A 16,749-nucleotide genomic window follows, 5' to 3' on the forward strand; every position below is an offset into this window, starting at 1 on the left:
ACTAAAGGAATAACGATATCTGTGCACACAGAGTTGGACTACCAAACAACCTGTGCCTACACTTTATGTTGTGTCTTTCCCTCTATGTTTATCCCCCTACCTACACGCCCCGATTTTTCTTGTGCAAGTAAGTCTGGATGCTAGCCAAGAGCTAGCCAACACATACTGTGACTTAAAATTGGCGACAGTTTACGTTGGGAACGTCTATTTACCCTATTAAAGCATTATTTTTTAACGTCTATCGCTACGGTACACTAAACCTTTGGGGTTAGTGACTTTAAGAACTTTTAGTTCCTAACATAAATTAGGAAGATCTTTTCTGATACCAATATCCCTCTATCAGGTTTCACCTTAAGGACAGTTTTTCTCCTTTTGAGCACTGTATGTATAGTTCAGGGAGCTCTGTATGTATAGTGCAGGGAGCTCTGTATGTATAGTGCAGGGAGCTCTGTATGAGGGAGCTCTGTATGTATAGTGCAGGGAGCTCTGCATGAGGGAGCCCATATATAGTGCAGGGAGCTCTGTATGATGGAGCTCTGTATGTATAGTGCAGGGAGCTCTGCATGAGGGAGCCCATATATAGTGCAGGGAGCTCTGTATGTATAGTGCAGGGAGCTCTGTATGTATAGTGCAGGGAGCTCGGTAGCCAGGCAGTAAAGCTGGGCTAGTGTTGAAGAGGCAGAGTAATAAATGTGAATACAAGTAGGCTCCAGTTGTATTAAAATAAAATAAGAAGAGCTAAAAGAAAGTGAGTTTGGAGGATGTGAATGAGAATCCGTGAATAAGAAGATGGAGTGAATGTGAGAGAATGTATGCAAAGAAAATGTATTGTATGAAGAAGTCCATGTGTAGCGCAGGGAGCTCCCATGTACAGTGCAGGGAGCTCTGTGAGGGAGCCCATGTATAGAGCAGGGAGCTCTGTGAGGGAGCCCATGTGTGGCGAAACCAACTTCGCCACTGTGAACTGGAGAAGCCTGGTTGCTAGCCTCCTGCCCTGCGACTATGGCCCCTGGACATATTGTACTGTAAAAACTATATTTGGGCATGTAATAATTTATATTACTGCTACTGGGCCTTTAAGAGCCATCCGTGGACCTATTGGGACTTTTGGGATACTGTACTTTTAAGACTGTGGAGCGTATTACAGTAATCCTGCCTTTAATCCTTTAATGTCATGTATGTATTTATGTGTGCAGTTAACCTGGGTTATATATATGCAGCATTCATTTGATTGTTCGGTAGAATCACTCCATTCATTGTATTGAGGAAACTACCGAACAACCAGACCACCCAGGACTAAGTGTGCCTCCAATTACCGTTTGCAACAATGTTGCAAACGGGTAATTGGCAATCAGTGTAGTGTGGTCTTTGTCCTCTGGGTGGCCGCCATTCGGGAAACGAACACGTGGCGGCGGCCATCTTAAACTACCGAACAGCGGTGTTTTGCCGTCGAGCGTCTGGAACTGAAAACGGACACTCGACTAGGCAAACACCGCTGAGACCTCCAGACTTCCAGGATTTCGTGGGGAAACTACCGAACGGCCCGCCGTTCGGTAGAAAGAAACGCACGAACTAGGGGATTCCTGCGAATCCCCCTTAGGCTCCATAACCCAGGCAATTCGTCTGTTTCGTTCCCTTTTCTGTGACCGACCGCAGGGCCAAAATGCATGGAACTGTTTTCGGATACTTTACCCATGCGGTCGGTCAAAACTTTGCCTGCCCATAACTCCCGAACGCTTTATCCGAATGGGCTGATTTTAACATATGTTGTTCCTCCAGACTAGGGCTATCTGGAGATATTGGATTTGTTGATGTACCCCAAGTATTTAGGGTACATCCAAAACTTGGGTAAAACTATGTCCTTGTTAATTGTGTTAACAGATATGTTGGAGGGAGGAGATGTGTGGGTTGTACCTTAAACTGGATTGGTGTACTGTAAACCCCTCCCTTGCATGGGAGAATCTCATATAAGCCTGTGTGTGAATAAATCAGTGTTGTTGCTGTTTAACCCTGAAGCTGGAGTGTGTCTCTTTCTTGGGGAGATGGGGACTGTATGCCGACTGCCAGGAGTGTAAGCTGTTCGTATTGCTTTTCCTGTTCGGCTGCTCCCAGGGTTCGTGTGTCTGCTGTTCGAGAGTTGGTGAATTCGTGCAGTTTGGGAGTTCGGGAAGTTGGTGATTATAGTAGCTGCTGGTCTATCTAAAGGGGATTATCGCCTAAACGGATTTTTCCCCTTTTATGCTGAAACGGTCCGCAACACCATGTATAGAGCAGGGAGCTCTGTGAGGGAGCCCATGTATAGTGCAGGGAGCTCTGTGTGTATAGTGCAAGGAACTATGTGTGGGGAATTAATGTATACTTTAGAGAGCTCAGTATGAGGGAGCCCATGTATAGTGCAGTTGGCTCTGTATGTATAGTGCAGGAAGCTCAGCTCTGCATGAGCTCATGTATGGCTCTGTATGTTGAAGCCTATGCATAGTGCAGGCATGGAGCTCTGTGTGAAGGAGCCCATGTATAGTTCAGGGAGCTCTGTGTGAGGGAGCTTTGTATGTATAGTGTAGAGAGCTCTGGATTAGGGAGGCTTTATGTATATTGCAGGGAGCTCTGTATGTATAGTACAGGGAGCTCTGTATGATGGAGCTCTTTATGTATAGTTCAGGGAGCTCTATATGATGGAGCTCTGTGTGTATAGTGCAGGGAGCTCTGTATATATAGTTCAGGGAGCTCTGTAGATGGAGCTCTGTATGTATAGTGCAGTGAGCTCTGTAGATGGAGCTCTGTATGTATAGTGTAGGGAGCTCTGTATGTATAGCTCAGGGAGCTCTGTATGATGGAGCTCTGTATGTATAGCTCAGGGAGCTCTGTATGATGGAGCTCTATATGTATAGTGCAGGGAGCTCTGTAGATGGAGCTATGTATGTATAGTGTAGGGAGCTCTGTATGTATAGTGCAGGGAGCTCTGTATGATTGAGCTCTGTATATATAGTGTAGGGAGCTCTGTATGTATAGTGCAGGGAGCTCTGTATGATGGAGCTCTGTATGTATAGTGCAGGGAGCTCGGTAGCCAGGCAGTAAAGCTGGGCTAGTGTTGAAGAGGCAGAGTAATAAATGTGAATAAAAGCAGGCTCGAGTTGTGTTAAAATAAAATAAGAAGAGCTAAAAGAAAGTGAGTTTGGAGGATGAGAATCCGTTAATAAGAAGATGGAGTGAATGTGAGAGAATGAGCTCCATTTGAGAAGCACATTGATTGCTAAAAAGAAGCTCCAATGTGAAGCTCTGTGTGAGCAGTGAGTGGAAGCAGAAGCCGGTGCTGAAGGAGCCTGGGAGCAGGATAAGAGGAGCTTTGTCGAGTTGCACTTCCGGCCTACGGCTGTAGCTCCGTGAAGCTGTCCGATCCCACGATCTCGGAAGTGCAGCAAGGAGGAGCACGGACAGGTCTTGGATGGGAGACGGCTGCGAGTAGGTTACGGATAGAGCAACCCACCAAGACCAACCGGGTGTTGTAGGCTTATTTTTGCTTTTTCGTTTTCTCTCCCACCACAAGAGGGCGATCAACTCAATGCAATCTTCCATTCACTCTTTTCTGAGGGTTATTCATTTATTTATTTTTTGTCCTTAAAGGCAAACACACTCATTATTATTCTCTCAAATCAAAATGCAAAGTCAATCTCATGTTTAAAGGGCTACTACAACTCATTTACTCACTAATCGCTTTTTAAACATTTCTGACTTATGCAATACGTCTCTTTAGATCCCTCATCTTTTTCTCATGAAAAATTTATAAAAAAGTGTAAAGCTTAAAATACCTCCATTTTAGGAACATTGACATCATACTGACCCCTAAAAGGATTTTTTTTAATTAGTTGATTGTTTATTAAAAAAAAAAATGTAATATGGGGTCTGGCTTTTATGCACATGCCAGCCGCCACATAATTAACCCTCACACCACCAAGGATTTAATAATTTGCTCACTGACTGATAGCAACGCTAGCAGACAAACAGTTCAGACTTTTAAAAAAATCTTGTCAGGATTTAAAGGGACTCACCCAACACATAACCACTCCCACACACATACACAACCAATCACAAGCATCCCTACATGTGCCCTTGTACGCTTAGCTTTGCTAGCTCCCCAGGGCCTCATACACTGCCAACTCTCTCTCTCTCTCTCTATATATATATATATTTACACAAATATACCTACGCATTAAAACACAGAGGGACACACACATAAACACACTGCCGTATACACACACATAAATACAAACAGAGACACACAAACACTGACACGTGCCCACACCTTGACACATGCGTACACTGACAAACAGATCCACACAGACATGTACATACCTTGACACAGATACATACACAATCAGACATACACACACACGTGATCATTTTTATATTTGCAGCCACCCTCCTGTTATCATACATATAATCCAGGAGCGTGGCTTGCTTTGGAAATAACAAAATTAGCCAGAAACGTGGAAAGCGCTAAAAACATAACATGTAAAACAAACTTGTTAGTAAATATATACCAATAGAGCTGCAGTCACTCCTAAAATAGTGAAACAAAATACTAGGCCCACAAATAATGCACTGAAAATAATTCTAATCCAAATAAACAATTTATGCCAAAAAAGAAATCTGTGTAAAAAAAATCAGCAAGAGAAAATATAGTGCAGGCCAGTGGCTTAACTACTTAACTACCACGGTTGCAACTGAGACCGAGCCTCTCACTCCAGGGGGCCTGGCTGCAACCGTGGGCCGCCATTACTTGGAGTGAGAGGCCCGGTCTCAGTTGCAACCATGGTAATTAAGCCACTGGCCTGCACTATATTTTATCTTATTGATTTTTTTTACACAGATTTTGTTTTGGCATAAATTGTTTATTTGGATTAGAATTATTTTCAGTGCATTATTTTTGGGCCTAGTATTTTGCACAGACTGCGCTCCCCGCCAGTCACAACAAGTAGCGTGGTCAAGCAGTCCTCTACCAAGTCTGACAGGAAGTGCTCACTGAGAGAATGGGGACATGCAGCCAGCTCTGCCACGCTACAGCAGCGCAGGTACAGAGGGGAATGGGGTAGAGACACATGGAGGGAACTTGGGGGGGATTGACGTATGGAGGACAAAGGGAAAGTGAATTGACACATAAAGGGACGGAGGGATTGAGACATGGAGGGACGGGGGGGGGGGGGGTGACACACTGAGGGACAGAGAAGATTGACACAGTGGGACTATGGGAGTATTGACACATGGAGGGACAAGACGAGGAATTGAGACACATGGAAGAAACTTGGTGATGGAGGGAGGTGAATTTACATATTTAGAGGGGTATTGACACATGGAGGGACTGGGGGATATTGACACATGGAGGTACAAGAGGGGGAATTGAGACACATGGAAGGGACAGGAGGGGATTGAGACACAATTGTCGACACATGGAGGGACTAGGGGAGAATTGACACATGGAAGGTACTGGGGGGTTTTGACACACGGAAGGGACTGTGGGGAAAATTGATACATGGAAGGGGCGGAGGGAATTGAGACACATGGGACGGGGTGGGGTTGAGACACATGGAGGGACTGGGGGTAATTGAGACACATGGGGAGACTTGGGTGGGGTTCAGACACATGGAGGGACAGAGGGAATTTTGGCACATGGGAGGGACTGGGTGTGAAATTAACATCTGGAAGGGACTAGGGAGAGTGAGACACATAGAAGGGCTGGCTGGGAATAAGACCCATGGGAGGGGCCGGGTAATTAGATGTTTAGGTGGCAATGAAATCCTTCTTCAGCATCCATTGTATATGAAACACAACCAGGCCACAATGGCACAGTATTAAAAATAGCTTTTATTGACACAAGATAAAATCTGCTTACTTTGAGTAAAAGTGGGTTTGCCAAGCAAAAATCCCACAAAAGCACTTATAACGGCTATCACCCTAGAGGAAATATGCTCAATCGGACGGAAATAGAAGTTACGAAATGTAGCGTCATTAGACCAGTCTGCAGCTTTCATAATGTCCTCCAGTCTGCAGCCCACTACAGAAGCATTGGAAGCCATGGCACCCCTGACGGAGTGTGCCGAAAACGGATGTATCCACTCCGGCCATTGCCATTACGTCACGTATCTGTGTATATATAGTGCAGGGAGCTCTGTATAAAGGTGTCCATGTATAGTGCAGAGAGCTCTGAATGAGAGAGCACTGTATGTATAGTTCAGGGAGCTCTGAATGAGAGAGCACTGTATGTATTAAAGGAGTGGGTTGGCCCATGAGGTTATCAAGTGTAACCGGACAGAGAGGGGGTAACCCTCAAGGTATAGAGTACAAAAGGAGATAAACTGTCCTTAAGGTGAAACCTGATAGAGGGATATTGGTATCAGAAAAGATCTTCCTAATTTATGTTAGGAACTAAAAGTTCTTAAAGTCACTAACCCCAAAGGTTTAGTGTACCGTAGCGATAGACGTTACCCCTATGACGAGCCCCTATACAGGGCGAACAGCGCGTCGGGTTTTTCCGACACTATTCTACACCAGCACTAGAAACGCTGTACACCTAACTGCTCCTAAGATAAACTCCAACAAATTCTATTTGTTCTGGATACCGACCAAGGCACTGGGGCACATAGGTCAGTGAGAAACAGTGCAGAACAATTGATTGACCGACCGATGGTCTCTATTCATTATTACTTTCAATTACCTAATTACCTTGCTACTTCTACCACGGCTACACTCTATTTATTGGTAAATCACCTTTACTCTTGCTTTACTATTACCTCGAAGGCATCTTTCTTTTCTTTGAAATCTCTAGGATTAGTTAAAATAGGGAATCTGACGAAAATAATTGGGCCATCCGTGGAGCTGGTAACGTTATGTGACTAACATTAGTATCTGCAATAGCAGGCACCAACTGGAGAAGCAACCTAGCAGTAACACTGCACACCCATCAGACTAAATATCTGTTCACTTGCCAGCATATACCCTATGACTTATCTTACAAAATGTCCTAAGAAGTATCAATTTTTAGGAGTTGTACTTCCAAGTATGGTATACCATTCTGCACACTAACCACTCTCGACATTTACCCCGCTATCTGCCCCATTACGGGAAAATACCCTGGAGCAAATAAGCGGCTATCTAAATATACAGATCTCTCCGAACTAAGACACAGGTATACCTCTTTCACAATCTAGCTGGATGTCATTTACGTCTCCTAACCGGTGCTCAGTCACGGGAAAACGGTAAACCACTTCCAGTATTATATGTATAGACAATCAAGTACACCAAGCGGTTTAACCCTTACCATACCTATTACTGCGGCAGCCGATTTTTCCTTATACACTGATCACCTCTTAGGAAGCATTTGCCTCAGAAACTCGGAGCCCATCCGAGCTGACAATTACCTCCAGGTCAGACGACCCCATCTCTAGAGACACTAGAAATTAAACATTACCTCGAATAGCTTATAACGGTACAGAATTACAAAGCTAAAACTTTAATAAAAATTATTTGAAAAGAATTACAAAGCTAACCCCCAGAGGATACTGGGAAATAGGGTAGCCACATATTTGCTCTTTGGGAAGGCTTTTGATAAACTGGCTTACCCGGAACATTTGTGGATACATATACTTGGTTACTAGTGCATTACGCCACACATGGTTATTTGACACGTGTATCCATTTGAATTGAAGTACAATAAGTTATTCCATACTTAGACTTTTACTAAAGGAATAACGATATCTGTGCACACAGAGTTGGACTACCAAACAACCTGTGCCTACACTTTATGTTGTGTCTTTCCCTCTATGTTTATCCCCCTACCTACACGCCCCGATTTTTCTTGTGCAAGTAAGTCTGGATGCTAGCCAAGAGCTAGCCAACACATACTGTGACTTAAAATTGGCGACAGTTTACGTTGGGAACGTCTATTTACCCTATTAAAGCATTATTTTTTAACGTCTATCGCTACGGTACACTAAACCTTTGGGGTTAGTGACTTTAAGAACTTTTAGTTCCTAACATAAATTAGGAAGATCTTTTCTGATACCAATATCCCTCTATCAGGTTTCACCTTAAGGACAGTTTTTCTCCTTTTGAGCACTGTATGTATAGTTCAGGGAGCTCTGTATGTATAGTGCAGGGAGCTCTGTATGTATAGTGCAGGGAGCTCTGTATGAGGGAGCTCTGTATGTATAGTGCAGGGAGCTCTGCATGAGGGAGCCCATATATAGTGCAGGGAGCTCTGTATGATGGAGCTCTGTATGTATAGTGCAGGGAGCTCTGCATGAGGGAGCCCATATATAGTGCAGGGAGCTCTGTATGTATAGTGCAGGGAGCTCTGTATGTATAGTGCAGGGAGCTCGGTAGCCAGGCAGTAAAGCTGGGCTAGTGTTGAAGAGGCAGAGTAATAAATGTGAATACAAGTAGGCTCCAGTTGTATTAAAATAAAATAAGAAGAGCTAAAAGAAAGTGAGTTTGGAGGATGTGAATGAGAATCCGTGAATAAGAAGATGGAGTGAATGTGAGAGAATGTATGCAAAGGAAATGTATTGTATGAAGAAGTCCATGTGTAGCGCAGGGAGCTCCCATGTACAGTGCAGGGAGCTCTGTGAGGGAGCCCATGTATAGAGCAGGGAGCTCTGTGAGGGAGCCCATGTATAGAGCAGGGAGCTCTGTGAGGGAGCCCATGTATAGTGCAGGGAGCTCTGTATGAGGGAGCCCATATATAGTGCCGGGAGCTCTGTGTGTATAGTGCAAGGAACTATGTGTGGGGAAGTCATGTATACTTTAGAGAGCTCAGTATGAGGGAGCCCATGTATAGTGCAGTTGGCTCTGTATGTATAGTGCATGAAGCTCAGCTCTGCATGAGCTCATGTATGGCTCTGTATGTTGAAGCCTATGCATAGTGCAGGCATGGAGCTCTGTGTGAAGGAGCCCATGTATAGTTCAGGGAGCTCTGTGTGAGGGAGCTTTGTATGTATAGTGTAGGGAGCTCTGGATTAGGGAGGCTTTATGTATATTGCAGGGAGCTCTGTATGTATTGTGCAGAAGGCTATGTATGAGGGAGCCCATGTGTAGTGCAAGGAACTCTGTATTAGGGAGCCCATGTATAGTGCAGAGAGCTCTGTATGAGAGAGCTCTGTATGTATAGTTCAGTGAGCTCTGCATGTATAGTGCAGGGAGCTCTGTATGTATAGTACAGGGAGCTCTGTATGTTGGAGCTCTGTGTGTATAGTGCAGGGAGCTCTGTATGTATAGTGCAGGGAGCTCTGTATGATGGAGCTCTGTATGTATAGTGCAGGGAGCTCTGTATGTATAGTGCAGGGAGCTCTGTGTGATGGAGCTCTGTATGTATAGTGCAGGGAGCTCTGTATGATGGAGCTCTGTATATATAGTTCAGGGAGCTCTGTATGTTGGAGCTCTGTATGTATAGTACAGGGAGCTCTGTATGATGGAGCTCTGTATGTATAGTGTAGGGAGCTCTGTATGTATAGTGTAGGGAGCTCTGTATGTATAGTTCAGGGAGCTCTGTATTATGGAGCTCTGTATGTATAGTGCAGGGAGCTCGGTAGGCATAGTGCAGGGAGCTCTGTATGATGGAGCTCTGTATGTATAGTGCAGGGAGCTCTGTATGATGGAGCTCTGTATGTACAGTGCAGGGAGCTCTGTATGATGGAGCTCTGTATGTATAGTGTTGGGAGCTCTGTATGATGGAGCTCTGTATATATAGTTCAGGGAGCTCTGTATGTATAGTTCAGGAAGCTCTGTATGATGGAGCTCTGTATGTATAGTTCAGGGAGCTCTATATGATGGAGCTCTGTGTGTATAGTGCAGGGAGCTCTGTATATATAGTTCAGGGTGCTCTGTAGATGGAGCTCTGTATTTATAGTGCAGTGAGCTCTGTAGATGGAGCTCTGTATGTATAGTTCAGGGAGCTCTGTATGATGGAGCTCTGTATGTATAGTGCAGGGAGCTCTGTATGATGGAGCTCTATATGTATAGTGCAGGGAGCTCTGTAGATGGAGCTATGTATGTATAGTGTAGGGAGCTCTGTATGTATAGTGCAGGGAGCTCTGTATGATGGAGCTCTGTATATATAGTGTAGGGAGCTCTGTAGCCAGGCAGTAAAGCTGGGCTAGTGTTGAAGAGGCAGAGTAATAAATGTGAATAAAAGCAGGCTCGAGTTGTGTTAAAATAAAATAAGAAGAGCTAAAAGAAAGTGAGTTTGGAGGATGTGAATGAGAATCCGTGAATAAGAAGATGGAGTGAATGTGAGAGAATGAGCTCCATTTGAGAAGCACATTGATTGCTTGAAAGAAGCTCCAATGTGAAGCTCTGTGTGAGCAGTGAGTGGAAGCAGAAGCCAGTGCTGAGGGAGCCTGGGAGCAGGATAAGAGGAGCTTTGTCGAGCTGCACTTCCGGCCTACGGCTGTAGCTCCGTGAATCTGCCCGATCCCACGATCTCGGAAGCGTTGCAAGGAGGAGCCTGGACAGGTCTTGGATGGGAGACGGCTGCGAGAAGGTTACGGATAGAGCAACCAACCAAGACCAACCGGGTGTTGTAGGCTTATTTTTGCTTTTTCGTTTTCTCTCCCACCACAAGAGGGCGATCAACTCAATGCAATCTTCCATTCACTCTTTTCTGAGGGTTATTCATTTATTTATTTTTTGTCCTTAAAGGCAAACACACTCATTATTATTCTCTCAAATCAAAATGCAAAGTCAATCTCATGTTTAAAGGGCTACTACAACTCATTTACTCACTAATCGCTTTTTAAACATTTCTGACTTACGCAATACGTCTCTTTAGATCCCTCATCTTTTTCTTATGAAAAATTTATAAAAAAGTGTAAAGCTTAAAATACCTCCATTTTAGGAACATTGACATCATACTGACCCCTAAAAGGATTTTTTTTAATTAGTTGATTGTTTATTAAAAAAAAAATGTAATATGGGGTCTGGCTTTTATGCACATGCCAGCCGCCACATAATTAACCCTCACACCACCAAGGATTTAATAATTTGCTCACTGACTGATAGCAACGCTAGCAGACAAACAGTTCAGACTTTTAAAAAAATCTTGTCAGGATTTAAAGGGACTCACCCAACACATAACCACTCCCACACACATACACAACCAATCACAAGCATCCCTACATGTGCCCTTGTACGCTTAGCTTTGCTAGCTCCCCAGGGCCTCATACACTGCCAACTCTCTCTCTCTCTCTCTATATATATATATATATATATTTACACAAATATACCTACGCATTAAAACACAGAGGGACACACACATAAACACACTGCCGTATACACACACATAAATACAAACAGAGACACACAAACACTGACACGTGCCCACACCTTGACACATGCGTACACTGACAAACAGATCCACACAGACATGTACATACCTTGACACAGATACATACACAATCAGACATACACACACACGTGATCATTTTTATATTTGCAGCCACCCTCCTGTTATCATACATATAATCCAGGAGCGTGGCTTGCTTTGGAAATAACAAAATTAGCCAGAAACGTGGAAAGCGCTAAAAACATAACATGTAAAACAAACTTGTTAGTAAATATATACCAATAGAGCTGCAGTCACTCCTAAAATAGTGAAACAAAATACTAGGCCCACAAATAATGCACTGAAAATAATTCTAATCCAAATAAACAATTTATGCCAAAAAAGAAATCTGTGTAAAAAAATCAGCAAGAGAAAATATAGTGCAGGCCAGTGGCTTAACTACTTAACTACCACGGTTGCAACTGAGACCGAGCCTCTCACTCCAGGGGGCCTGGCTGCAACCGTGGGCCGCCATTACTTGGAGTGAGAGGCCCGGTCTCAGTTGCAACCATGGTAATTAAGCCACTGGCCTGCACTATATTTTATCTTATTGGTTTTTTTTACACAGATTTTGTTTTGGCATAAATTGTTTATTTGGATTAGAATTATTTTCAGTGCATTATTTTTGGGCCTAGTATTTTGCACAGACTGCGCTCCCCGCCAGTCACAACAAGTAGCGTGGTCAAGCAGTCCTCTACCAAGTCTGACAGGAAGTGCTCACTGAGAGAATGGGGACATGCAGCCAGCTCTGCCACGCTACAGCAGCGCAGGTACAGAGGGGAATGGGGTAGAGACACATGGAGGGAACTTGGGGGGGATTGACGTATGGAGGACAAAGGGAAAGTGAATTGATGATACCGGAGAAACTGACGGAAGCCAAGCACAGAGAGATGGACACAGGTTTCTTCAGGAAGGAAGAGATTCTTTATTGGATCACCGATCGGGACTCAGAGGGACTAGCGTCACCAAAATACAGCAAAGTCTGAGTACTGAATACATAGAGTACATTCCTTATATAGCACTGTAGCTCCTCCCACAATTAACTACACCCACACATACCCTTAACCTATTTAATGAATAGAGTCTAAACTCATCCATCCGGTCTAACCACGTGGCTCATCTGATACAAAGGAGAGGGACGCGTAATTCCAGTTCTTACATTCCTGCACCTGGTCAGTACAGTGATGACAGTATCTTAGCTACGTGTTATTAACTAACTGATACTACAAACACATATACATACATATGCCTTGTGGCAATCTTAGCCTGCTAAACTTGTATTTTACTGGAATTACATCACATTCCCCCCTTTGATGCCTCTGATATTTCACAATTACTTGAGGCATCACTTAACCTTGGTTTGCATATACCTCAGGTTACCATGAACCAGACCAGACTTATCTTATGATGTGAATCTTTTAACACTCATCTTCCTGCATTGGTTCTCCTTGATCTAGAGCCTTATACTTATATATCGCCATTATCTGTGCAGCAGCCTTCCTCTCTGCTATACTTCCTATCAGGCTTTGCACAGACCTAACTACTAAGGGTATAAGACACGGTAGGAGTAGACACAACAGTAAAATCAGTAGGACTCCACCTACCACTGCCTTAAGCCCTCCAAACCACTCATACCAGCTACCAAACCAACTACTTGGATTGTACCCTTTCCATACCTGAGTAGGCACATGCGCTAGTTTAACCATATGGCTAGTAAGCTCAGCTATTGCTTGCCCTTCGTCATCTATTTGAAGACAGCAATTACTTAGGTTAAACTTCCCACATACACCTCCCTCTACTGCCAAAAGGTAATCCAAGGCTAATCTATTTTGGTACACTGCTGTCCTCATCCTGGTATTATGCTTCGCTAGAAGATTGAGTGCTTGTGAGGTCTCATTAGTAATAATCTCAACCACCGCCTGTAATCTTATAATACGGTTGAGCATATAAATAGGGGTTCTATAACCAAAGGTACCATCTTCTGCCCACGTGGCTGGCCCATAATAATCTATGATACGCTGGGGAGGCCATTCATCATCTTCCCAGGTGCCTATCTCTAAGGGTCCCCTTTTCTTCCTATGATTCACATCATACACTTTAACACCTAAAGTCTCACCTGTTTCAATCGGTAACAAGAAGAAGGATGGTTTGAGCATACCCAACACACATGCCCCTTCCCAGTCCTGTGGCAACTCCGAATAGGCTTTCTTACCACAGATCCAGTACAAATTTGCTGGGGCTCTCCAGGTAGATGTGATGGATAAATCAAACCACACATCCTTTAAACTGGCATATCTAGCAAACGGGTTAGATGGTTCTGAGACATTTGAAGCCGACCACCAAGTTGTATTTTTAGTATCATCATCATAAGCTTTTTGCCCTAGACAAGTTAACTCTCCTACAGAAGTGTTATACATTATTCCTTTCCTTGCTATGCAAACATAACCTATGATGGAGGTCTTTAATCTCCACTCAGATTTACCTCTAACACTCAAATGATAATCGGCTTGTGTAGATATTAGTTGGTCAACTGCCTCAGAACCGGACATTACCTCCTTTGCTTCCCAAGGCCATTGGTCTCCCATGTTAGTACCTCCACACACATAGCAGTTGGTAACATTAAGACTACCGGCAATACTTTCAGCTAAATCGATGAACAGGTTTTTAGCATTATGGGGGATCTTATTATCTATACTCATCTCTTCATAAAAGGAAGGGTATACTTGATGAGTCTGGGAGGATACCGTATCAGTCTCTATTCCTATAAACAATAATGTCCCAGGATCTAAACCCGTCCCGTATATCTGAAACCCAAATAAATTTCCATACTTATCTAGGAACTTGTCGGGGTTATTAATAAGTATATGGACTGGGTTGCATTCCATAGACTTACAATAAGGGCTAGTCGGCAACTTAGTCACTATCATGTCTTTATCTACTGTCTGTCCCCAAGTTGCCCACCCCACACAAGACCAATATGGGCAAAAGTTATAATCTCTATTTGGGCATCTAGGACTTACATATTTATTTTTGCTACTGGGACAAATATATTTATCGTTAGACCCATACGTCCTCTCCCATCTAAGATCCCCACATACATTCCACGGCTTTCTACCACTCGATATCGCTTTACACGCATCAAATAGCAGAACACCCGAAGAATGTACGGATTCTAACACCGTTTTATTAATTAGGGTCCCCTGAGGATCTCCATTCCTGAGAGTCAACCAAATTGTACGAGGTTGATACTCCGGACTGAAGCACTTAGGTTCTCCTACTCCTAAATGGCACACACTATAATCTATATTTAAGTATCTACATCTCGATACATCTCCTTTACACTCGTATTGTGAATGCCAAATTAGGGTTTGGGAAATATGGTTACCTGTTCTCGTAGTCTTAATGCATACCTCACAGCTAGGAGTGTCGGTACCTCTACCTTCCTGAATATAAAAACACATATAAATAAACACAATCAAAAGCACATCTTTCGCCGTCATCCTCAGTCTTCGTCCGTGCGATGGAACCTCAGCTTCCAGGATGTGAGGGCTGCAGGGAATGGAGTTCTGCTCATCTTCACAGGTGTCCCTTCGAGACTTTCCTGGCTTATACACTATGTGATGGTAAGCGGACAGGCTTTATTATGGCCTTCTCACTCACACCTGTAACAATAAAATTTGTAATCCACAATAATTCCTCGTTACTCCGACTGAGTAGTGCGTTTTAACCGGATCTTGCAGGGATTCTCTGGATCTGCTGTAACTTGCCAAGAATCAACTGCTGCTGGCTTAACCCTGGAGTGATGTATCCACGGAGTCACTTCGGCTACTTTTATCGCTGTAGGGGTAGACAAAAGAACAACATAAGGACCTCTCCACTTGGGCCCTAACGGTACAGTATTCCACTCTTTAATCCACACTTGGTCTCCTGGATGGTAACTATGAACAGGGGGATAAATATTCACAGGTAATCTATCTTGTACCCATTTCTGTACCTCCTCCATAGTCTTACCCAACTCTACAACCTGCTGCCGGGTAATTCCTTCTCCCAACTGACTCAAGTCCCCCCTTAAGTTACCAAGTACGGGAGGTGGTCGCCCATACATGATTTCAAAAGGAGAGAGGCCCATCCTTCTGGTAGGGGTACTGCGGATTCGCAATAAAGCTATGGGTAAGAGAACGTTCCACTTAAGTTGGGTTTCCTGACACATTTTAGCCAACTGGTTCTTTATAGTTCTATTCATTCTCTCTACCTTACCAGAACTCTGGGGTCTATATGCAGTATGAAGCCTCCACTTTATACCAAGCATATGAGTCAGTTGTTGTAGGCACTGATGAACAAAAGCTGGACCATTGTCCGATCCTATAGAACAGGGTAGTCCATATCGGGGTATTATTTCTCGTAGCAGGAATCTTACAACTTCTCCTGCTTTCTCTGTACGAGTAGGACATGCTTCTACCCAGCCTGAATAGGTGCACACAATTACCAGCAGGTAACGATGTCCACCCGACTTAGGCATCACTGTAAAGTCTATTTGTAGATCGGACATGGGGAGTCCCCCCATAAACTGAACTCCTGGTGGCTTTACTGGTCCTTGTCTTGCATTATTTTTAGCACACGTTACACATCTACGTACAATGGCCTGAGTCAAGTTGGACAATCTTGGTATGTAGAAATGTTTTCTAAGAGATTCTTCAGTACTGTCTCTCCCAGAATGTGTCCCGTTGTGATAATTTTGGACAATTTCTACCGCTAGCGATGCTGGTATAACTATTCTTCCATCTTCTAGCTGATACCACTTGTTCTCCAGATACTTTCCCGGTTCAGTCTTTAACCACTCCTCTTCTTGAGCTGTATAAACTGGAGTCCATTGGGACAGTGGAGTTGGTATAAGAGCAGCTATATGCCCTACATACTCCTGTCTTCCTGATTCAGCAGCACGCTTAGCTGCACTATCTGCCATCCGATTTCCCTTGGTTACATCACCATCTCCTCTCAGATGCGCTCGACAATGAATAATACCGACTTCTTTCGGCTCCCACACTGCTTCCAATAGTTGTAGGATTTCAGCTGCGTACTTGATTTCTTTGCCTTCTGAATTCAGTAGTCCTCTTTCTTTATACAAAGCTCCGTGGGCATGAGTGGTTAAAAACGCATACTTAGAGTCCGTATAGATATTTACTCTTAAACCTTCAGCCAATTGTAACGCTCGTGTTAGTGCTATTAATTCTGCCTTTTGTGCTGATGTTCCTTTCGCCAGTGGCCGAGCTTCTATCACCTTGTCTATGGTTGTTACTGCATATCCTGCATAGCGGATCCCTTCTTTCACATAACTACTGCCGTCGGTGTAATATTGAACATCGGGGTTCTGGATGGGA

This window comes from Pelobates fuscus, chromosome 1, assembly GCF_036172605.1.
Source record: "Pelobates fuscus isolate aPelFus1 chromosome 1, aPelFus1.pri, whole genome shotgun sequence".
Classification (NCBI taxonomy): Eukaryota; Metazoa; Chordata; class Amphibia; order Anura; family Pelobatidae; genus Pelobates; species Pelobates fuscus.